We start from the raw sequence: 24,376 nt of genomic DNA, 5'->3' as shown, positions 1-24,376 counted from the left end.
ATAATAGAATGGGAGAGAAAAACCTGAAGAGGCAGACAGGCGATTTGTTATACAAGAAGAGGAAAAGAACTAAGAGGCATTCCTTCTGGGTTGGAGTATCGAGTCATTATACAGTACTCAGGAAATCAACCACAGCACTTATCTTCAGAGGACTAGAACAGAATCTGTAGTGATCCTATCCACCAGATGTCCTTGCAGCATATGACAAAGCAGCCAAGAGGGGTAGTTCAAACATTGTAAGAAAGGAAGAAGTTGTCATCAACAACTATATTCAGAAGAATGGACAAGGAATTCAGCAAGAGACAAGGATAGTAGGGTAGCCTTTTCCTTCCCTAGAATGAGAATGAGAGATGTAATTGCATTATTTAGCAGATCTCTACTGGTGATAATAAATAATGGACCCAATGCTTTTCAACCTTGTGGAACCACACAGGTTAGAGAAGGTTTAAGGGCCTCAGAAGGGAGCTGAAGAAGGAAGTCCATGTAATCACCTCAGAGAGCTTTCCAGTCCTAGGCATGTGAGAAGACAGAACATATAGATGACCTGCTCTGTGACTGATATGCAGCTCAGGGTCTTGGGATTTGTGGAATACTAGGCCATATTTTATCAGGCAACGGGGATTTACAAATAGAGAAATCTGCATCTCATGGGGAGGCAGCTAATCTTGGCTGGAGACCAGCTTACACAGGCAGGGAGGTATTAAACAAACAATGAACGGAGAGAATGCTGAGGGAGGAAAATGCATTACAGACCCAAACTCAGCATGTGCTGAACAAATTGAACACAGGTGACAAGGACTGAAAAGAAAAAAAATTTCATGTGTTTCTGTACCAGTGTGAGAGGTCTAGTTAACTGATTAAAAGTGTTGTGATATTGCTGGCATTACTGAAACTGTTTATACCAGGGGTTGGCCAGACTTCAACACAGGTGTCACAAGTGGCATAAACAGTCTTTGTGTGGCATGTAGCAAGCTGGGGAGGGGACAAGCAGTGCAGTGGCAGATAGGGTAGGGAGCAGAAAGCAGAACATCAGATCAGGCAGAGCGCACAGGGCAACAGATCGGGTAAGGGCAAGGGAACACTTGGGGGAGGGGGCTAATTTGTGACATGTTTGCCAAAAAGGTTGGCCCCTACTGGTTTACATGGTCAAAGCTTGGTCATATCTACAAAGGCCATGAAGAGGCCACAATTCTCTTCCCTGCAATTTTCCTGGATCTGTCATGTGATAAAGACCATAACTGTTGTAGCAAGCCCAGAGTGAAACCCACACTGGGATTCAGGTAAGGTATCTTCAGCCTGTGCTACAAGTCATTTAAGGAGAACTCTTGGCAAGACTTTGCTGTATTCAACAGAAAGACTATTCTATTATAGTTGCTGAAATCATATTTTTCATTTATTTTTCTTGTAGATTGAAGAAATTAGAGCATCTTTTGGGTCTCCTTCCTAACCATGGAGGAAGACCCAATATAGACTCTGATTCAGGTATTAACCTCCCCTTCTGTATATTTCTAATGTAGACCAGCAGCCTTTTTATTTTGTAACTGAGAAATTGCTTTCATGATCTTGCTCAATAACTGTTCTTAGATTTTATCAGCTATTCTGGGAGCTCTCAGACAAAGCCTATGTCCACATCAGTGGGTCTGTTTAAAGGCAAAAGAATTTTTGTTTGTATTTCCATGCAAATATTTTTGCTTTCCTCCTCTGCCCAGCCCACACCCCAAAAGCTGTTGAAAATACTTTAATGGCATAGTAGTGGTGTATGTGAAACCATATATCATTTTGATATCATTTAAGAAACATCTTGTCTCAAAACCAAAACCCTTTCCCTATCACTAGAAGGGAGAGATCAGAGGGAAAAATATATATCTGTTTAGGGATCTGCGAAATGGCACTGTTTCATTTTGCCTTGAGTTTTGACGGAACAATGCTTTGTATTGAATTTCATTTCAAGTCGAAACAGCTGTTCTATTCCATCAAAACAGAAAGGCTATTTTGATGCCTTTTCAAGTTTTGCTGGGGATGGGAAGTCAACCCAGCTGGGCTGCTTTCCCGTCTCTCATGCTAGATTGTGCTGGGGGCAGAAAGCAGCCCAGCTTGGCTACCTCCCGTCCCCGGCACGATCTAGCGCAGGGGATGGAAAAGCAGCCCAGATGGGCTGACTTCTCATCCCCAGCCTATGGTCAAAACATTTCGACCAGCCTTGTTTTGTTTCAAGGCTATTTTGACAGCCTTTGTTTCATTCCAGTTTTGCTGTTTTGACCTCGAAATTAGTCAAAACAGTGTTAGAATGAAATGGCCGGTGAAATTTCACACAGCCCTACTGTTTATGTGCTAATTTTTTTAAGAGTAAGATGCCACTATGCCTTTTGCAACCCCATATTTCTGCATCTAGTTCTCCACTAGTCAACTGACACAAAGGAACTCAAGAAGACTTAAGTGGTCTGCCAGGCAGCTGAGAGACCCGTCTGTCAGGTGTCTCTTTATATGCACAACCACAGTGCACTCTCCTCTTCTGCCATCAAAGCTGTTGGGTATAGCACCTTGGCCAGCTGCTTTGCCCCCCAGGATTTTGTAGTCTGAGGCTAATGTAATTCCTCTCTTAATACGGCTGAGAGGGCCAGTGAGCTTGGACTGGATTTAAGATCAGTGTGACACTTCTCCTAGAATAATCTGGCCACAGTATTTTTACTCAACATTAATTGGTGCTCCTACACACACAGGAAGTCTTTTCTCATCCCCCACTTGGGGAATGCTCCCTACAGCTATTTATACCCATTGTCCAGTGATCAAGAAAATAGCTAAGATGTAATATACACAGATGTTAGTCAACTGTTTGACTAGTACCACATATTTTTCTGATTAAAACATTAGCTCTACACACTTTCAATAAAACACATTTCAACTGGATTAAGAACAAGAAGAGTGACAGGTGTCAAAAAGTAGTTATTAATGGGGACTTATCATCTAATGAGGATTCTTGTTGTGGGAATTTGTAGCAGCTGGCACTGGCGATGCGATTCAACATTTTTACCATCCATCTGGTAGTTAACATAAAGTCATTGCTGATAAAGTTTGTGGATAAAGTTATCCACACTTTGGTAGAGTTGTAAATAATGGTGGGGACAGGGCAGTCATACAAAGCCACGGATAAGTGGGTAATTTGGATCAATTCAAACAAAATCCAAATTAATACAGTCAAAGACGGTTACATATCTGAGAACAAGAGCTGCATGACTCAGAATGGGGACTATGTCCTGGATCCCGGAAAACAGTTACTCTAAAGCAGAGGTCAGCAGTTTGGTCTGGAGGCCACTTAAGGAGTTCTGATGAGCTGTTGTGGGTCAGGTCAGCATGCCCTTCCACCCCTGCTGTACCAGGCTGGGTCAGCACCCACCCCCACCCCTGCCTATAACAGCTAACTAAAACTCCCCAAGTGGTGCAGGACAGAGGAGGCAGGTGGGGTCTCCATGGGTACTGGCCCAGGACCCCTGCAGGTAGGGTATGCTCAGCTGAGTGGATGGGATGGAGCTATGGGCAGGCAAGAAATGGCATCCAGGAGTGGGATGGGTGGCTGGAGTTGGGGTCACGGGATGACAGCACGGGACCAGGGCCTGGGTCACAGCTGCAATCTGCTCCCCACTGCGTCCCATGATGTCACCACCCCACAATCCTGGCCCCAGCCCTGCCCATTCAAACTGCTCCTGGGCCCCATCCCATCAATCTGGCCAAGTGCGCCCTGCCTGTGGGGTCCAAGTTGGGTCTCCATGGAGTCCCTGCCCACACACTTCATCCAGCACCCCCAGTGGTGGGTGTGGGGCGGAGGGGCAGCAGGGCTGATGATAGTGGTGATGGAAAGAGCTGTGGCAGCTAGGAGAGGTCACTGCCAGGAAGCAGACTCTGGATGCCACATCACCCCAACCCAGCTGCATGCACCACAGCTTGGGCAGTCCCCCACACCTGAGCCAGTGGGGCCAAGGTAACCACTGTGGGCTAGGTAAAATGTATTTCACCCATCCCTGTTCTAAAGCGTTGGATAAACCATACATTTATTGTGTTACAAATCAGCCTTTCCACTGCTGTAGAAAAGGAGCAGGCAGCCATTCAGTAGTGTAACTCAGGGGTGTCAACGATAAAGTTTGTGGGCCTGATCCAGCCTTCAGAGACCCATTATCCATCCCCTAGGACTGTCCATAAGCAGCACATAGTGCATGCCAGACCGGCCCCACCCACAGGAAGTGACTTGGACATAAGCCACACATTGAATTCCTCCCTATCTACTCCAGGACCCGGGCTGGTTCCAGCTTCTCATCGTGCTGCTTCCAGCTGCTCAGGGATGTGCACTGCACACAGTGCCTCTCCAGCTGGCCCAGGCCACATGCCACGTGCAGTACTCACTTCAGCTGACCCCAGATCCATGCTGCAAATAGCACCCCCTCCCCCACAGCTACTCTGGGGTGGGCATTGCATCCATGGGTCTGAGAAAAGCTGAAAAAAGTCTGGAATGTATGCATATACTATCTGGAGCAGGAGCTGCAGGCAGCATACATCTCTGAGCAGCCAGAACAAGCACCATATGCAGTAGATCTAGCTGTCACTCAACAAAGCATATGTAATCACACTTAGCTGAAGGTCTAAGGGGTAGCTAGGATCAAAGTCAGAGGGTCAGATTAGGGGCCAAAACACAAGATAGATCAAGATCAGGGATCAAACTGGGTCAAATACCTGTGGCAGCCAAGTTCCAACAGTCCAAGATGTAAGGCAGAGGCAGAGGTCAAAGTCCAAGAAGGGTAACAGGTAGTTGGTCAGACCTAGAAGCAGGGCACAGAGACAAGGAAACATTAGGCTGACCCAAGGACAGCCAATACCTTATTGTCCAGTCAGCTTCACCAGCCAACAGGAAGCATTATATAGCTGGGAGTATCGAGTCAGGGATCAGAAACCCTGGGTTAATAAGAGGCCAGCAGTGGGAGTCCTTTGTGTGGTGGGGCCTATTTGTTTGCCAGTCTGCCGTTCTTCATGAGCTGTGGCTGGGTGGAGGGCTGAGCTGGTGCTTGAGGCCAGTAGTTTGGACCTGTTTGTCCAGATGAAGTTTGACACCCCTGGTGTGACTTATTTCAGTGGGGTAATGTTGTTACACTTGGAATAATAATAGGTAAAACTGGACTACCAATGGAGTGTAGGTAAGTTACACCAGTGTAAATATTATTTATCCACAATTATCCTAGGGTAGCCATTTCTCGTAGGCTACATAATGGTGAAGTAGTATAACACTGCCCTCCTGAACAGATGTAAATCATATTCATGCAAATGTGCCTGAAAAAGATGTAGAGTTGAGAGTGATCATGACACAAGAAGGATTAACACCATAATGGGGTAAATAGGGAGAATTTAAGGGTATATGTTATGCAAGAGGCTGGATTACATATTCTAATAACTTTTTCTGCCTCAAACATTATGAACCTTTGAGCAATTCTGCTCATCATAGAAAATGCAAGTACTATATACATGTGCAGAGTTTAGGTTTTCTTTCTGGTCTGTTGTTGGTCCACAGAAGAGAGTACAAATCTATTATAACTAATTGCTGGTGGACTCCCCACATACTTCAAATGGTGAGGGCTGATGCATCTAGCGTTGAAGAAGCTTGGTTTATTCTCTCTCTCTCATGAAAGCCCCAGAAGAGGGAATTTTTGTCATTTCTTATCTTTTAAATTTGTTCTATCTGTTAAATTTTAAAAAGATAGCTTTCCTGTCACACTCCTCTGTAATTTCTGCTTTGCTTATTTGAGCAAATTATGACTTTGTCATATCACCAATAGTTCTAAGGGGAAATAGTGTATATTTTCAAGGACTAAATGAAATAAATTGTTCTTTTTATAGCTCACAAGCACCTTGACTGTTGTTTATTGAGCAGATGCCTTGAGAATCCCTTTCTTTAGTTTATGCATAGCCTACAGATGCATATTTAAATAAAAGCAATCTTTAAATGAATGTTGTTATTAAGAATCACAATACTTTGCCATTACATATAAAACATTATGAGGTTTCATATCCCTGGGCATATCACAGATTCCATGGGGTTCTGCATTGCTCTATGTACAGCTACCAGCAGGCATCACTGCATGTCTAATAAACAAACTAGACTGTGCTCTAAACTAGGTTACACAAGTATAAATTAAGGTAACAATATGGATGCCATACTTGCACTGATGCAACTGATATCAACAAAAGAATCTAGTCTTCTGCTGTATCTGCAAGAAGGGAAATCATTTTTATGGGGAGACTGTGTGGCAAACTAGGAGTTGCTATTTAGTACTTATTTATATCCTATAATATTTATATACCACTTCCATTAGTGTGGTGTGGCTGTCCCGAAACTTGGGAGGGATTTTTTTACTTCAGGGGACTATCTTTGTAGCATGGCAGCCTAGTTAGCTAGAGCAGTTGGCAACCTCAGCCTGTGGGCCAGATCCAGCTCATGGAACCATTTGATCCAGCTGATGGACCTGAGGTTTTGGTGGCATTCAGCAGCAGAAAGCTCTGGCAGCAGTCCCTGTCTCCTGCCACAGTGGGGAAAAGTGGTAGAAGCAGGTACTTCCCCTGTGCTGCCACTGGGAAAAGCAGTGATGGTGCCTGGGTCTTATTGCCCCCTCACCTCTGATCTGAACTGGCTCAGTCCAACCCACAGCCTCAAAAGATTGTCACCTGCTGAGTTAGGGAACAGAGAGGAGATCCTTTCTAAGGCCTTTGTTACACATTACCCTTATGAGGCACTAATAGCCCTTAAAATTTCATAGATTTCATAGACATCAGGGCTGGAAGGGACCTCGGGAGATCATCGAGTCCAGCCCTCTGCCCAAAGGGCAGGAAGTCAGCTGGGGTTATAGGATCCCAGCAAGATAAGCATCCAATTTACTCTTGAAGGTGTTCAATGTAGGTGCTTGAACCACCTCTGATGGCAGACTGTTCCAGACCTTGGGGGCTCAGACATTAAAGAAATTCTTCCTTATGTCCAGCCTGAAACGGTCTTGCAGGAGTTTGTGACTGTTCGACCTAGTCATCCCTTGGGGCACTCTGGTGAACAAACGTTCCCCCAGTTCCTGGTGGTCACCCCTGATAAACTTATAGGTGGCCATCAGATCACCCCTGAGCCTGCGCTTTTCCAGGCTAAAGAGTCCCATGGCTCTCAACCTATCATCGTAAGATCTGTTTTCCTGACCTCTGGTCATGCGCGTGGCTCTCCTCTGGACTCTCTCAAGCTTCTCCACATCCTTTTTGAATTGTGGAGCCCAAAACTGGACGCAGTACTCCAGCTGCGGCCTCACCAAGGCCGAGTACAAAGGGAGAATGACGTCCCAGGATTTGCTCGAGAAGCATCTATGGATGCAAGCCAGCGTTTTGGTTGCTTTATTAGCCGCAGCATCGCATTGCAGGCTCATGTTCATCTTGTGGTCAATGATGACCCCCAAGTCTTTCTTCTGTAGTGCTATCCAACGTAGCACTGCCGAGCCTATAAGGATGCTGCAGGTTTTTCCTCCCAAGGTGGAGAACCTTGCATTTTTCGGTGTTAAACACCATCAGGTTCTCATCCACCCATTTGCTGAGCATGTCCAGGTCAGCCTGGATCACCTGCCTATCTTCTGGCGTGGATGCTTTGCCCTAAAGTTTGGTGTCATCGGTGAACTTGGCCAGTCCACTCCTGACTCCAATGTCCACATCATTAATGAAGATGTTGAACAGTATGGGTCCCAGGACAGAGCCTTGAGGGACCCCACTGGTCACAGGGCACAACGATGAGTGACTGCCATCGATTACAACCCTCTGGGTCCGACCATGGAGCCAATTTCCCAGCCAGCGGATCATGGTGGAGCCAAGGCCACAACTGGCCAGTTTGGCCAAGAGGTGATCATGGGATACCAGATCAAAAGCTTTTTTGAAGTCAAGATATATGACATCAATCTCTTCTCCCTCGTCCAGGTGATAGGTCATCTGGTCATAGAAGGAAATGAGATTGGTCAAACAAGACCTACCTGCAACAAACCCATGCTGGCTGTCCCTTAGAATGTTAGCCTGGGCCAGTCCATCAAGGATGGCCTCCTTAATAAACTTTTCTAAGATCTTCCCCAGGATAGAAGTCAGACTAATGGGCCTGTAGTTAGCCGGATCCACTCTCCTCCCTTTCTTGAAGATCGGCACCACATTGGCCTTCTTCCAGTCTTCGGGCACTACACCAGAGCGCCAGGAATTTTCAAAGATCCATGCCAGGGGCTGGGCTATGACGCTCGCCAGCTCCTTGAGTACCCTGGGGTGCAGATTGCAAGCATCCACTCATTAAAGAAGGGAAACTAGTGTTAAATGCTCTCTGAGCATTTCAGATTTATGCCACTTTGGGCAAAGGTTAACTCTGGGTCATGCTACTCAGCCCACATTAGTGTAATGGCAGTCTGCTCCCACAGAGATAAGACAAACAGTTTGGGTCCTCCAGCAATCTAGGATGCACCACTCCAGCTCCCTCACTCCCACTCCACACATGATCTAGCCACCCTCCAAGCTCTACTGCTCCAGGGGTGGTACTGTCCAGGAGTAGGCAGGGCCCTGTCAGTGCTGGGAGTGGGGTTGCTGTAGTGGGAGCATGTAGCTAAGATGGGGAGAAGCATGGGGGCTATGGCTTTCCTTTGCAGGCCCCAGCATCCAATCCTTGGGTGAGGGGTGAGGGGAAGCATAATGTGCATGCACCCATTTTAAAATGTTTTCTTCTGATGATTTGTTCCAGCTGCTAAACAAAAAAGAATCTTGTTTGACTGAGGATTTTGTTGACTGTATCAGTCATCACAGGTTCCTGACAGGGAGAAATGCAGGTGCCCATTGAGACCTGCAGTGTCAAGGGAGGTGTCATACATGGGACATAGTCCTAACTTGAAAGTGGAAGAACTGAGGGCACATCCAGATGCACGTGCACGTGCGGCATGCAGCGCTGCAGACCCATGTGTGGCACCCCACAAACAGGTGTTCCTTGCACTGCTAATTTGCAGTGGGGGGGGTTTATTGACACTGGGAGATCCCAGTGTCAAAAAAAACTGTGCTTAAAAAAGCATGTGCCACCTGAAACTGGAGCTTGGTGAGCCAGAACCACACTCCAGCTGATGACCAGACTCCCTGCTGATGGACTGCTGCTGCTGCAGCCTTCGGAGGCCTTTAAGACCCCAGGTAAGGCTGCTGGGACAAGCCCAGGTGCTGGTCCCAGCCTCCCCTAGCCCAGTCAGGGCAACTTGCTGTGTACCAGAGCACAAGTATAGAGGCATTCACCAGGAACAAGCAGTAGTGGCACATATTGTGCCACTGCTGTTTGTCCCTGGGGAAACAAGTCCCTGCTTATGCGGATGTGCCCTGAAAATTCATCTCAAGAGTGGTATGGGCAATGGGATGAATGTTTCAGAAAAACCTGAAATGAAACTAGCCTTGTAACTATAAAAGGCTGGCACTGGAAACAGGTTCTTTCATCAAGAAGAACTCTTAGGCAAGTACTATTCTATCTGAGTTAAAGAAGCAACATTTCTTTAGCATGAGCCAACAAAACTTGATGTATACATTACCTATAATTTTTAACACTAACATAGAGTCATATCTTTGAAGGGAGTTTTGATAAATATGAGCAGTTCTAGACTAGCAGGAATTCCTGGGAGAGAAAAAATCTTGAGACAGTGTTATGCCAAATGGGTTATCATTTCATTATTCCCAGTTTTATTATTTTAAGATAAACACCTATCTGTATAACAGAGTCTGAAGAGTTATATGTTTTCATTGAGAGACCAAAGGAAATGTTTTTAGAAAGTGATTCTTTTTTTGGCTAACAGAAAACATATTTTATTATTTTAGCTTTCCAGACCTCAAAGCATTCTTTGGAAGCACAGCAGGATTTTAGAAAATCTTAATATACTATTTTTTCCTGTTGTCACAAACTGAGGGGAAAAATACTTTTATGATTAAAATAAAGTTCAATGAACTATACTCAAGGGCAAATGGAGGGGGAGATTATACAAAGGAAACAAAATGAATTAACTTTTAAACTAGGCCCAAGTTTTATTTGTGCATGTGTGCATATTTGAGCAAGGGGCAAAGTCTTCCTTGTTGTTTATCATTTGAGTCCTGACTGTAATGTTATTCAATGGAAACACTTGACTGAAATTTCCCAAATGGGTTTTAGAGGTTGTTACATTAGAATCTCATTGAGTAAAGATGGGGAGATGGGGCTTACTCCAACTGTATCATGGCATCAGAGTTGCCAACCTTTTTTTCTTTTACCAACAATCTGCAAACTTTCTACTGAAAATCAAACTTTTTTTACTGATATGTTTTTCTGACGTATTTGTGTAAATGTAACCCTTCTTCCAGGCCCTGGATGGTAGTAACCAGGGTTGGGTTCAAATTTAGAGGATTAACATCAGCCTTCTAAATCTGGCTCAAGGTCCCACTTAGGAACCTGGAAAACTAAATTTTAACTGGGTGTTCTAAAGTGAACAAACTTCTCCACACACAAACACTTTTTAACTAAAACAAGGTTTATTATGGGGGAAGATGGGATAAACACACAACTTTAGAGAAAAACTTAACCATTAAACTGAAACCCAGTTACAGTCTCAGTCACTGGCAAGCCAGCCTAGAGGAGCAACCATCTATCCCAGTCTGTTGGGAAGGGAGACACATCCAGGGGTTCTACCACCTACACAAGCCAACTGTGACCCCTAAACTGTAAGACCTTGGCCTACAAGCAGTAAATCAGGCATAAGTAGCCTCCAAGCCTTTGAACTTGCATACTGAGGGTATGTAACAAAGGAATATTCGGTTACCAACAATAGCTGAATCTGCATACCATAAGCAGGGTTACATAAAGGAAGCATAACTAGTACAAAAATATACATAACTAAAAACTACAGCTAACCTTTATTTTAATCACTCTCAGAATCCTTCTTTTTGTGACTGTACACTGAGACATCAATTCTGTCAACTGCTACAGTGGTAATTTGCAGTAGTAGTTTCTCCCTTCAAGCCCTATAGCTCCATCCCAGCTGCACAGTGCCCCCTCTCTGTCCTGCCTGGGGCCTCAGATGTCTCAGATCCATATGACCCTACCTACCTTTGAGGCAAGCAGCTACTTCTAGTGGCACAGGCACAGACAGAGAGCCTGACAGAGAGCTCCCTGCAGGGTGCTCTACTCTTTCTCAGACACAAGGTGGCACTGCTTTGCTTTGTCTGCCCATCAACACTTCATGCATCCAGCCTCATTCCAATGACTGATCTTCAATCAAGCTCACATTTTCTTAGGTGTATTTTCTTAGGACAGCTCCATTTTTAACAGACTTTACAGACAAGCATTTTTAAACCTTTTTAAACAGACTATCCATAAATTTACAGACAGCTGGCAATCTGACACAGCATGGAAACCAGGTGATACCATTATTTAATCTTGTTTTCAGTAACTGAACTATCTAATATGCTTTTATCTGGGGCTACCAACCAGTAGGTGTAATGTCCCTGGCTAGAAAAGAAAATCATTAACCTTTAAAAGTAAATTAAAAAAAATAGCCAACATGTCAATAAAAATAGCAAAAAAATTATTAACTATTTTTGTTAGTTTTAGGTACATTTTCAAATTATGGGCCAATTTTAGCTGGTAGATAGTTATGGAATAAAAAAAGGTCCAAGTTAAATGTGGCATGAGTTTTTCATTCTGAATCAGGATACAACCCATTGGTTAGGAAGGTTTAGTCGGGGATGATCTTACCTTCAGTAGGGGGTTGGACTGGATGACCTCATGAGGTCTCTTCCAGCCCCACTTCCTCATGTTCCTATGAAATAGGTTACTGTAAATTATAGGCTACTCCAATAATAGCATCAACAGAGGCAATAGATAATTATATGAGGAAAATGGAAGAAAATTATTTTAAAAATATATTGTCTGATTTTTCATAGCAAATATCAGAAATTCCCTTTTAATTTTCTGGTTCTTACTCATACAGCATTCTAACAATGAAGGCTAAAGGGTTGTTTTTCCTTGTGAATGCCTAACTCCTCAAGTCCATTCATTTAGGACTATGCAGGTTGTTGATGACAAGATTTAATGAAGAAGCCTCTCACTTGAATTGGGCTCTAAACATGAACCAAATTCTCAACATTTGTGAAATCCTCCCTCCAACATGGGAACATGGTAATGCTTTGTGTCAATGAGCCAACAAGTTAGCACTGCAAGCATCTGAATGCTTGGGTATATAATTTATAGGCATATAATATGCATTTTATTTTAGTGATTTTCGATTCTGAATGTCTGTTTGCAAGCAACAGTCTCTATAGCATCTCTTAGACACACAGAATTAATTACTGACAACATTTTTAAAGCCATGCCTGACTAAATTTGTCTGATTTTCGAAGCTTAAGCAATTCTTGGTCTGGCTAGTACTGGGGTTGGAGACTCCTTTTTAATACTAGGTACCATGGATACAAGCCAAAGAGTTTGGTTGAACACTTGGTGATTAGTGGATCATGGAAATTACTCAGTAGGAAGACTTAATTTGGCTGATGCTCAATGCTGAACTGATGGAAAAGAATAAAGAGAAAGAACATTCCTACTGAACAACACAGGCCAATCCCTGGGTCTAGTTTTGTTGTACTTAGCACATGATATGGGTCACCTCAAGCGTCTCTAACCCATCTTTCCTCTTTCACAATTTGGGAGCAAAATGCCCCCAAACTTTTACACCTTATGTACTCATTTATAAATAAAATATCCTTGATAAAATACATAATATAAAATAATTTTAGCTTCATAATGTCATTGCGTGAGTAGAATTTGTAGAACTTATTTTCCCCGTTCAATTCTTTAAACCATACTACAGAAAAAAACTTTATTCGCTGTGAAATACTTCAAAGCTCTATATTGTTGTAATGTTCTTTTATTGAAACCTTTCACAGTAACAACAATGTGATTTACAGCATTTAAAATAACAGTTCTATATAGCACAAAGACACTGACTAGCCATTCTCAATAGGAAATACATACTTATAATTACTGCTTTGTACCAAAAATCAAACTTGCATCTTGTAGCTCACAAAAAGGGAATAAAATGTAAAGGAATTGAATTAATTTATTTACTGTTTAATGTCCCTCCAGAGTTACAATATGTATGGTGTTTTCTTACTGTGTCAAATATGACAGTACATCTTTTTCATGAGGCTAAGTCCTATGTATCTAGTAATCTATTCTTATCATTTTGTGTGCAATACACTGATACAACATACTCTGCATTTATTTAACATCTGGTGTCCTACCTGATTTGTGATATTGCTGGTAATGCTAGTTTGGACAGCTGGGATATGTTAAATAAAAAGTGAACTAACAGTAAATTCATTATCATAAAAGTTATACTTAACATAACAAATTTGACACTAGAGGACACTGATTATGATAAGGCTTTTCATTCATCATGAATCAAGTGGTATACCCCTGTATTGTGAACCTGAATAAAAATGTTTATATTTTCTTATGTTTTACATCTGTGTGACACACACAGTGAGAAAAGAAACACTTGTGTATATATTCTATATTTGTACACATTAGTAATTTTAACTTGTGCTTGAAGCACAACAGCACCTCTATATTAAACAAACTAGTTCAGTCTTTTCACTTAAAGCAAAATTCTAAACTTTTTATTTTGTATGAAAAATGTACTGTACGTTTACCAAAGTTGAAGTGCGTGCTATGCGTGCAAAGAATCTTTTAGCATTTTTAAACAAATTCTGTAAGTCTGTGAGCTAAAAGTACTTCAAAAACTTTTGCTGAATTCCTTCAGGATATCCTAAGTGGTGTTGGTTGCAACACTGTGAACTCCTATTAATGTAATGTTTAGTAGCATGGTCCATTCTCCACCAAGCAAACTTTTTTACTGTCCCTTTGCAGTTATGAGGCAGAGTACCCCGTTCCCTTCAAGTCAACTGTTTATTCATTGTAGTCAGCAAGTATTCCTTTCTGTGGAACAACAGAAGGGCAGTTTTGAGGCCATAGTAATTTGTATGTCCCTTCTGAAATTTAGGCAACCTTGGATCCTGTGTCTACGTCTTTGACCCACACACCTTGGAGCATCAGCATAGTGCAGGTTTTCTTTTGCAGGGATGGTGTTTTTATACTATTGAGAAACCCAGTAGTAGAGACATATTTGAATGTTCCACAGGCTGAACTTCCTTTTGGATCAGTAACAATATTTATGGCATCTGGAGGCATACTCTGCTTGTCTGATTTATTTCTAGATGGGTTGAACTTTCAATGACACACTTGTTAGATGCAAACCTTACACTTGCAATGATGGAATTAGGCATCATAAAAATGGCACATCACATCTGTGACTTCCAGCACAGCTATAGCAGGTTTCCTAGGATGAGGAATTTATTTTCTTGTGCACTGGTGGTGATTTCTGTAGTGGTCCTGGTGCTGGGGTGGCAAAGTCATGCCCTGGCCACTGCCTGGACCCCACCTTGCTCTCCCCTTCTGACCTCTAGGTCGGTTCCACTCTGTTGTCTCTCCTGCCACACCTTGATGTTATGATTGGACAGGGAGGCTACCCCTAGAGGGCAGGGGGTTTGGTTCTTAGACTCTTGTCTAGGCTGAGGCCCCTCAGCCTTGTGCCACTTTACTGTGGTTGGACACCTACACCTGATGTCCACTATCTCAGGACCATAGACTCCTGGCCCTAACTCCAGCCTTACAAGCTCTGGGACCTTTGGCCCCTGGTCTTGCCCTCACGGGCTCTGAGCTTGCACCCACTATCTTTGCTCACTAACACCACAGTCCTTCTGCTAACAGCACTGAAGACCCTTCAAAGGGTCTAGGACCTGGAATGCCCTTGGCATCCTTCTTGCCTCCTCCACCCCTACAACCACAACTTGGTCCTCCAGTATTTAAACATAAACGTAAAAAATATGAGCATCTGCTCTCAACCAAAAGGTTCCCCTTCCTGGATTAATACTACACCATTGCAAAACTACAATACAAGGCCCCAAAATAATAATCTTTGACTTCCTGGTGGTACAGAGGCTTCCTGCAGCATCCCTGTGGCCTGAAGCCCTTCCTCCCTGTCCAGTCAGACCCCACTTCTCCCTAGAGTTCTGCTTCTTGAAGCCTGCAGGGTCAGACTGCCCCCTTGCTTCAGGTTCTGAATTTATATGGCTCTCCCTCAGTCACCTGACCCACTACTTCTGCCCCAGACCTGTCAATTACTGGCTTCACTATACTGGTAATACCTGGTGCAGGCATTTTATTCAAGGGGCCCTCTTCCACTATCAGTTTGTCTGGAGCTGGCCAGCTGATCATAGGCTCCCTCTCTCCTTCAGTGATGGGGAAGGGGACTGAACACATCAAATACAACAGCCTGAACACAGCAAATTCTTCCATGAAGCCATAGCTCACTATCTTGATGAGCAACCACCCTGAGTACTCCATGGACTTGAAACCTATTGGCCGGGTGACACCATGCCACCTTCTCTCTTGCAGCTTTTGGTGCACTCAGTTCAGGATGAAGCACTGACATCTGGTGGGGGTATGGTGTGGTGATTCATGATCAGTTGACTTTGTAGCTCATTATAATCAGCTGATTCCTTCTAAACTCTTCATTCTGCAGGTGTTAGTGACCCTCTCTCCTTTTTAATGGTCTTTAATGGTTCTACAAATCGAGCTAAACTTTTTTCTGACATGCTGCTATTAGCTTCCCTGGTAATATAGCTCATACTTCATAGCCCTGCAGACAGTTTTTAACTCTAACTAGAACCATAAACTCGGGTGTGGAAATGTTAATTTAGCTGAACATTAACTCAGGATTGGAAACTACTATTGGTAAAGCATTAGGCACACTGTTAAAATGCTTAAGAAGGCTAGCTTTTGTTTTATGAATCTGAAAAAGAGATGTGTATTTAATTCTAATGACTTCAGGACTAATTAAACATAATCTTTTGCTTATTTTTGCCTAGCTTGTTGTGTTTTGTTACATAGGATATGATATATCAAATTAAGATATGTTATAATACAGGGTTTTTTTCTGGTTCAATCTTGAACAGAATAATATAGCCCTAGGCCTCTAGTTTGATAGTAAAGCTTCTGGTTTCTTTTTAATGGGAGGAAAAAAAAGTGTTGTGTCATATGTGGTGATGCTTTTCACAATCCTAGATCTGCCTATGATCCAATCCACTGGGATCCTGTCCTCCTCACCAGTTCTGTGCATTCCAGGGATTTGTTCGCCTCAGTGAGATGAGACAGAGAGCAGAAGGGGCATCCAGCTTCTTTGTATGATGGAAGGAAGGGCTTAACTGCATGGTTTTTCAGTAAAATAGGAGGCGATAACAGGAGACAAATATCATTTGAAATAATGTCACCTACCAGTAGAAGTAAACATGCATGCGTACAAACACACACCCTCAGTACATAACAATCTGCTAAATAATTTGTTGTAATTAAAGTTTTTGAGGATTATTTCTCATTGAGTGCATCTACATATGCAATTCATGCACATGAATAAACTCAGGAATTTATTGTTCCAGAATTTTTTTTGCTGGAGTGTGATTTGAATGTGTGCACAGAAGCAATGAACTCTGGAGCTATCAGCTCTGGAGTTATTCATGTGCAGTACGTGGAGCCTGGTCAGAACAGCCTCAGCTGGCAATAGGCCCCAAGGATCAGCCTGCCAGCCTGGGGCTGCTCTAACCAGGCTCAGCACAGGGCTAGCTGGCAGGCAACCCCAGCATTGCAGCAACCTTGTGCTCTAGCCAGCCAGGTCAGCATTTACACATGCATTGCCACGCATGAGAAAATTCTGCAGCAAGGCTGTACTTAAAATATTACCCTGCTGCAAAGTTTATTAGCTTTATGTGCCCTAATAGGAGTGTACATGTAGATGCTGAGATGTTTACTGTGGAGCCAGTTATATCAGTTCCGCAGTAAATGGCTCATGTAGATGCGCCCAATTTTATTACACAATTTTGCAAAATTGTTCAAAACTTTTCCTTGCTCAAAATGATATGGGCATAGGACAAAAGTTACCCACCTGGAGAACTAAGGAAACAGCCTAGGCAGTTTCTGTTATGACAGAGCTAGCACCTCAATGACTGAAACCTTTCTGAACCCCCTTCTTGCTTCACCTCTACGTCCAACAGACAATTCATTTTACATGAAATTATTGAATTCCTGTGACACTTGGGTCTCTAATTCCCTTAGACCCCTCTGAAAATCCTACCCTAAATCTCATTTTTTTCTATACATGCCTTTTTCATTACATTTAAGCCCTCCTGGGGATCCAGCAGTAATAATACCAAAAACAAAATATTTGCTTGATGTTTTAGAGCAGACCAAATTATAGTCTTCTTCCTCATGTATTGCAACTGTAATGTCTTTCATTGCAAAATGAAAAGTAAACTTTGACACTGACAATCTTGTCAGAGAGATACTCTGGGATTATGGTCCAAACTATCATGATAATTTTTAATCCTTTGAGTGGTATCAGAATGAGACTCTAATGGATTTCTTAGAACACATTTTGGTATATGAAGTAGTACTTTTTAAACTAAATTTTGCTGTGCAAAAATACTTTCAAATTTACATAGTACCTTGACTCTCCAATGGAGCTAGGAAATACCAGAAGAGTTATGTTACAGAACATTATTTAATGTACATATGTTATGTAGTGCCTGCAGTCCGGTGCTCCGCTGTGCTTGATGCTGCAAAACATGTAACAAAGAAATAGTCTGCATACTGTAGGGCTTGTAACTGCCACATTTTAAATTAATTCAGAAATCATTAAAGATATCAATTGCAAAATGTATCCATCCTGCATTGCTGAGTGACCAATATTTCATCCCTTGTACTTGCTGTAGGCACTGAAAATCTATTATCAATTATCTTCCTAAAATATCACACCAATGTTACAGCCATTTTAGATCTGATTCTCCTTGAGTGAATAAAGAATAAAAGTCACATAATGGAAAAATCAGGTTCTTAACGTGTCACCACAAAGAACCCTGAATCTGCAGTGTCAACATCCCAGACTCGTTCTGGTTACCCTATCCCCTGTGCTCCCTCGTTAAAGACTTCCATGGCCACAGTTAAGTACATAAACATCACAGAAATATACAGGATTAGAGTTGTCCCAGCTATCAGATTTCCTTGAGAAATGCCAATGAATTAAACGTTTTAAATTCAAAGTACTGTAACTGATACATTTGTACAGTTCTGTAGATACCTGTGCATTTCACACTGGGCAAGTCTACACATGTGCTGGACTGTGCAGTTGTTACTGTGCAGTGATTTAGTATTTGCTTAAGCAAGTACTAAATCACTGTGCAGTAACCACCATTACTGCACAATCCTGGTGTTGCATGGGTTGTTTCTGATGCTACTCTGCAGTAGCAATGAGCTGTTGTGCGGTAGCAACAAGCTATTGAACAGTAGCGTTGGCATCACAGTTTGTGCCCACCAGTGCCATGTTGCCATAGCAATGAGCTATGGTGACGTAGTGTCTTATGTAGACATGCCCCCAATTTGGTGGGGACTGTGGGACAATTATATGTGAACTCGTATTTCCTGATTTTTGTCTTTGTAAAACTTTAAGGATGGATTCTCTCCATCTATCTGATTAGTTTAGATGCTGTTCGGCCTTGGGGAACATCAAACTGATGTGAGGTTGATATAGCCATCTCTTAGGCCAGTTTTACTGCTATCACTGTGACACAGGGATCTACCAAGAGATTAAAGGTGTGGCAGGTGACATGTGGTCTACCATGGTTTAACTAGGATACTGTGTCTTAAAAACAATAAACAGCTGGCTTCAGCCAGAGAAGACCCTAGGCTGATGACAGCATGAGCAGGTTCCTCCTGTGAATCTGGAAGCTTCAACTAATCTCTGAACAGCTCAGGAATGTGGGCCGTGGAAATGTGGGACTGCCTTAAAGCTCTGAAGCACAGGATGCTTAAAAGCTTGTCCAGCAGTGCTCCCAACTATACACTTGGTCCATAAAAGATATCACAAGAGATCCTTGCCAATTGTTTTCTTTTAACTAGGTGTGTCTACACATGCATTTGATGTGGGAGGTTTAATTGCAAGTAAACAACTCGTGAGTAAATGCTCCCAGGCAGGCATCTACATGTGCAGGGGAGTGGGAGTAGATTTGCTGCTAATGGCAGCAAACTGCTTCTGCTTCCTGGGGCCCTGCAATGGGCCCCTGCTGCCACCAAGGGGAGCTGGAAGCTCCAGCTCCAGATGCCTGCAGACAGAGACCATCTTTAAAAGCCAGCCCTACTCCCTGCTCCTTGGCCAGCTGTGTTTCTGGCCAGGAGCAGCATGCATAGCATGGGGTAGCATGCAGCAGTTCTCTCGCTGCAGTCCTTGCCTCGCCACACCATGGCTGCTCCAGCCCCTGCCTTTGGCAGCAACACTCAGTGCCCTGGGATCTTGCTGGCTACCATGGTGGCCCTGCTAGCTTGTTTTGGCAACTGCTGCCTGGCCCACAGCCACCTGGGCCCTGCCAGCTTTCCCATACATAGTGATTGCCTGCCCAGACACACCATGCTGTCTCAGGCACTCTGCTCACATGCAGCTGCCACCTGGACCCTGTCTTGTGGGCAGACCTCAGCAGGAATGCTGATAATATACTCCTGGACATCCAAGAGCAGTTCACCTGCACCTGAAGTGTGAGGACATCACCATGTTGCAGCCACTCCCTGCTGGCACCCGGCTGGCCATCGCCCTGCTCAAGCTGGCCACAAATGCCAGCCTCCACTATGTTGGCCACCACTTTGGCATAGGCAAGGCCACCACTGGGAAAGCTGTCCTGCAGGTATGCGTCACCCTCCAGGACGTGCTACAGCACACAGTGTTCCAGGTGCACGACCCTCTGGAAGTGGTAGCGAGGTTCCATGCCCTGGGATCCCCCCAATGCATTGAGGACCTGCATCCCTGTCACCTACTTGCCTACTATAGCCAGAGGGGATTTCACTTCATTGTAATCCAGTCATCAGCCACTGTGGCACCTTCACAAATGTGAGTGCTGGCTGGATGGGCAGTGCCCACAATGTCCATTTCTTCAGGAACTCCATCCTGCTAGCCCTGGTGCAGAGTGGGCACTTTGTACTGGTGGTGCTGAACCTCCAGCTAGGCACTGTGATGCTCCCGGCCCTTCTTATTGGGGACCCCACTTATCTGCTCGCCCCCTGGCTCTTGTGACCCTACGCTGGCCAGCTGGACCCCCACCAGACCCACTTCAACAGGTGCGTTGGCCAGAATTACACCTTGGTGGAGGGCACCTTCAGCTGCCTGAAGTGACGCTGGTGCACCCCCATTCTGTGCTTTGAGTTTGCCAAGGCCAATATCCCTTGGGTTATTGTTGCAGCCTGTGAGTTGTATAACATCTGGGAAGCCTTGGGGGAGCTGTTTGCCTCTGCAGCACCCAGCACAGGGGCAGAGCATGGAACTAGCAGCTGCATGATAAGGCAATGATTTGCTTCCCTGCAGGGTCTAGAAGGGCTGCTGGGGGTTTGCTGTGGCCAGCTGGAGCTGGCCTCAGTGACCAGGAGCTGGCTGCAGTTGGGCCCAGGTGATAGCAGGTCTGGCAGGAGTCTAGAGCACCCTGCAGAGCTGGATGGCACAGCCCTAGCAGCTGTGGGACACTGTGGTGCCAGGGAGCAGTGCTGGGATGCAGGCAGGCTGGCACAACTGGCCTGCGGCCTGTGCAGGAGCAGCAGTGGCCAGCAGTCACCACAGGCTCCCTGTACGTCTGCCCCAGGGCTCAAACTGCCCTCAGGATTTTAAAGGTGTGGGGCTAGGGCTGCCATAGAGGCATCCCAGCCCCAGGGCAGGAGAGGCTCCTAGCCCCAGGGCCCTGAAACTAGCCTGAGGTTGACCCCTAGTTGGCAGGGCTGACTGGGAGAAAATTTCTCATAGTTGGTATCTACACATGTGTACAGTAACTACCTGTGAGTAAATGCACTACTTTCATTTGCAGGTAGCGAATTTACTCATGAGTAGTGAAGTTTACTGTGCAGTAAGCATGTGCACATGCAAATGTGCACATGCTTACTGAGCAGTAAACTGCACTACTGTGCAGTAAAGCATCCTGTGTAGATGCTCCAACAGGATATGTATCAATAGTTTTACTGCTTTAAACAAGGTTTATTGCCATTTAATTTCTTTCTATTTTGTTTTATTATAAACCATACATGTCTCCTGTTGAGCTATAACCTCCCACGTATACTGAATTCATGTGCAGAGCTACATAGGTTCATTAACATAACTGGGCCTTTTGCAGAATCCCAAAGCTGCCAACACAATTATAGAGGAGCAGAGTACCTGAAAGTCCCAGACCAAGAGGCTTAGGCTCTCTCAAATGTGAACTTCACCTGGGTCTCCTCTTGGCTGGAAAGTTTATTACAAAGGGCACTTTCTGGCACATGAGGAAAACAAGGAAAAGCTTGGAAGCTTAGGAGATCTTCAGGACAGGTACCTTTCTTGCTGATAAGCACACTTGCAAACATCTACACACCTCCCTTTGAAACTGTACACATATATACTCATAGGCAATCAAATCCTATAGTAAACCCATACAGTAGACTTAAAACCACTCAAAGGGCACTGTAATACTGGAGGATCACTCATGCATCCATACTGGAAGGTTTTATGTCAACCTTTATTTCAGCGATACATTAAGTACACATTAGAAAAAATCACAAATGTTCTTTTTTTAAAACTCACCAAACCCAAACTGGTTTTACAAGTTAGCATCAACAACAACAGACCAAAAAATCTTTAAAAATAAGATCCATCCCAATTTCCATTTGTGTCAATTATGTATTTTCAGAAATAGCAATGAGTAAAAATGGAGACTCAGTCTCAACTACAGTGTTAGTACGACAGCTATAAAAAATGTTTTTTCTTTGTTTTTTTCTCCCAATGTGCATGAATTGCAGTGGTCCACATTGAATTACACCTGTCACCAGGTTGCTATATCTGATTTAGTTAGCATTAACCTAAGTTATTTTATGAAAGCCCAGAGATGAAATCAAGACAAATGTACATCTGACCTGCCCACGGATAATTTATATACCATTTACTTATCCCTAGATAGCAATATTGGCTCATTCTTCATGTGAAGGTTAAACTTCTGCTATTGTAACATTCACTTTAACTGATTTAGCAAAAGAAAAAGCCGTAAAAGAATACTCCCCACATTATGTAATTGTTACATTAAAAATTACCACAGAAGTAGAATGGAGCATTGAAACATGCTGTGGGCAAATAAGCCAGCTGTTCACAGGATGCACCGCTCAAGTCAAGGAAAGCTACTATCTTGCTTTAAAAAAGGCAGATATTGTAAAAATGAGCAGCTGACAAGGACTTTTTTTGTATTAGTGAAACGCAGGCAACTGGTGCCAGAGTCTACTGGGAAAGTCTCTTCTACTTGTCAGCCATCAAGAAATGTGACCCAGGTAGATGAGGCCTGGCTAGAGTTAATGTCATTTCAAAGATATTTATTTTGTACTTCATCTTGATAGGTGTTACACATGAGGCCAATCAACTGGAAGACTTCTTAGTCAAAGAATATACATCTTCTTTAAGCTTTAAATACCACGGTCATGGATGCTGGATTTCAGAGCTAATTAAATTATTGGTGTCAATTTTAAATGGGAATTTAAAAGATGAGGAGGCTATGTTATGTTGGGCCACCATTCCAATTTCTTCCAGGTCTTTAGAGTATGATTTGGCTTTCACAGATTTTCTAATTGGTTAGGAGGAGCCATTGCTTAATAATTGCACTTGCTGAAACAGAGGTCCAAAGGTATCTCCCTGAAGATGGCCATAAATACAGGATATTTCATGATTTCTTTGACAATGAGAAGGATGTTAGCCAAGCCACTTAGGCAAGTGGGCTGATAGCTTAGTATGATTTGCTTACAGAAGTTTGAAGCTTTAAGCATTAGAATTTAATCTGCAAAGAGCAATATGGATAGTGCATACTAATTGTCTTCAGCAAAAGGATCCTGGGATCTCTGTTTTCGCATGTTGGGAGAAGATGTGAGAAGCATTATACTTGCTTGCTTTTTGAAGTGATTCAAATTTATATACTTAACATATCCAATTGTTCGGTACTGCACTATAATATGTGCTATTAATGAAAAGAACCCACTTTCACTAAGATGTTGCAGTTCCCTTATGTTATAAAAAAAAGGAAAAAGAAAAGAAGCAGCAGAAAATACAGGAAAAAAAGCTTAAAAAGGAATTCAATATAATACAATTTAGTTTTATATAGTGTTCTTTACAAGCCACACCACATAATGCTTTACACAGAGACAGTACAATAGAGAGATAATGCTGTACAGTGACTCGTGTATGGACAAAAAGGTACAACTATGTTAAAAGATGAAAGAAAGTAAAAGAAAGAATCCTGGAAATTAAACGTCACCAAGTGCAAGTACCAGAAACGGAATGGAAGAAAGAGCACTGAGCAAAACAGAACTGTACACGCTTGAGAGCCCACTGTCGGGGAAAGTGAACAAGCAGATTTGCATGGCAACCACTGATAAAGAGAAAAAAACAGTAGTATTCTGGATGGGGTGGGGTGGGGTGGGGATAGAAAATTTCAGCTAGTGGAAGGTAGTTGGGCAGGGCGGGGGGTGGGGGGAAGAGAAAATTCCAGCTAGCTAGACATAGAGAAGGTGAATAAGTGGCCCCTCGTAATGGAGCATAATTGGAGACTGAGGAGTCCAACATCAGAGGACAGGAATAAGCAAGAAAATGGGATAGGTGGATGAAGAGGCCCTTCGTGAAGGATAGCAAGAGGAGCTCTGACAACTAGCAGAGCATTTTAAGGATAGATTTGTATGAGCACCCATCTTCCTAGGATCATACAGTTGAGAACTGGATTAAGCTACATCCCTAAAGTACCTCATACTAGATATACTTTGCTGGCACTTTAAGTTCTGCAGTAAGCTTTTATTCTTTATGAAAAAAAACCCAACTCAAAGTAAAATGTCCAGACATGGGTGTCTGCAGTAAAAACCTGAACAAGCAACCTAATTTTGAGAAAGGCCAAGCATTTTCAGTGTTGGCCTCTGCATCTAGCCTTTATGATAACTCTAATCGAGCAGTCCTAAATTACCTTAATTGAACATTGCTTCTGGAAACTTATCGTATCAGCTTCTACTGATCCCGTTAGCAGAAACATCTACTCTGGGACTATCGCTGGTACAGTTTGAGGAACCCAGCACAATTTATCTACCAGGCTGAGTTTTGGATACAGCAATGTGACCTCAGCATTCCATACAAAGCAAGGTTTAGAAAGAAAGTAAGAAAACCTG

Source organism: Crocodylus siamensis, chromosome 2 (assembly GCF_052110815.1).
Source record: "Crocodylus siamensis isolate JL-2025a chromosome 2, ASM5211081v1, whole genome shotgun sequence".
Lineage (NCBI taxonomy): Eukaryota > Metazoa > Chordata > Crocodylia > Crocodylidae > Crocodylus > Crocodylus siamensis.
This window is presented reverse-complemented; position numbering follows the sequence as displayed.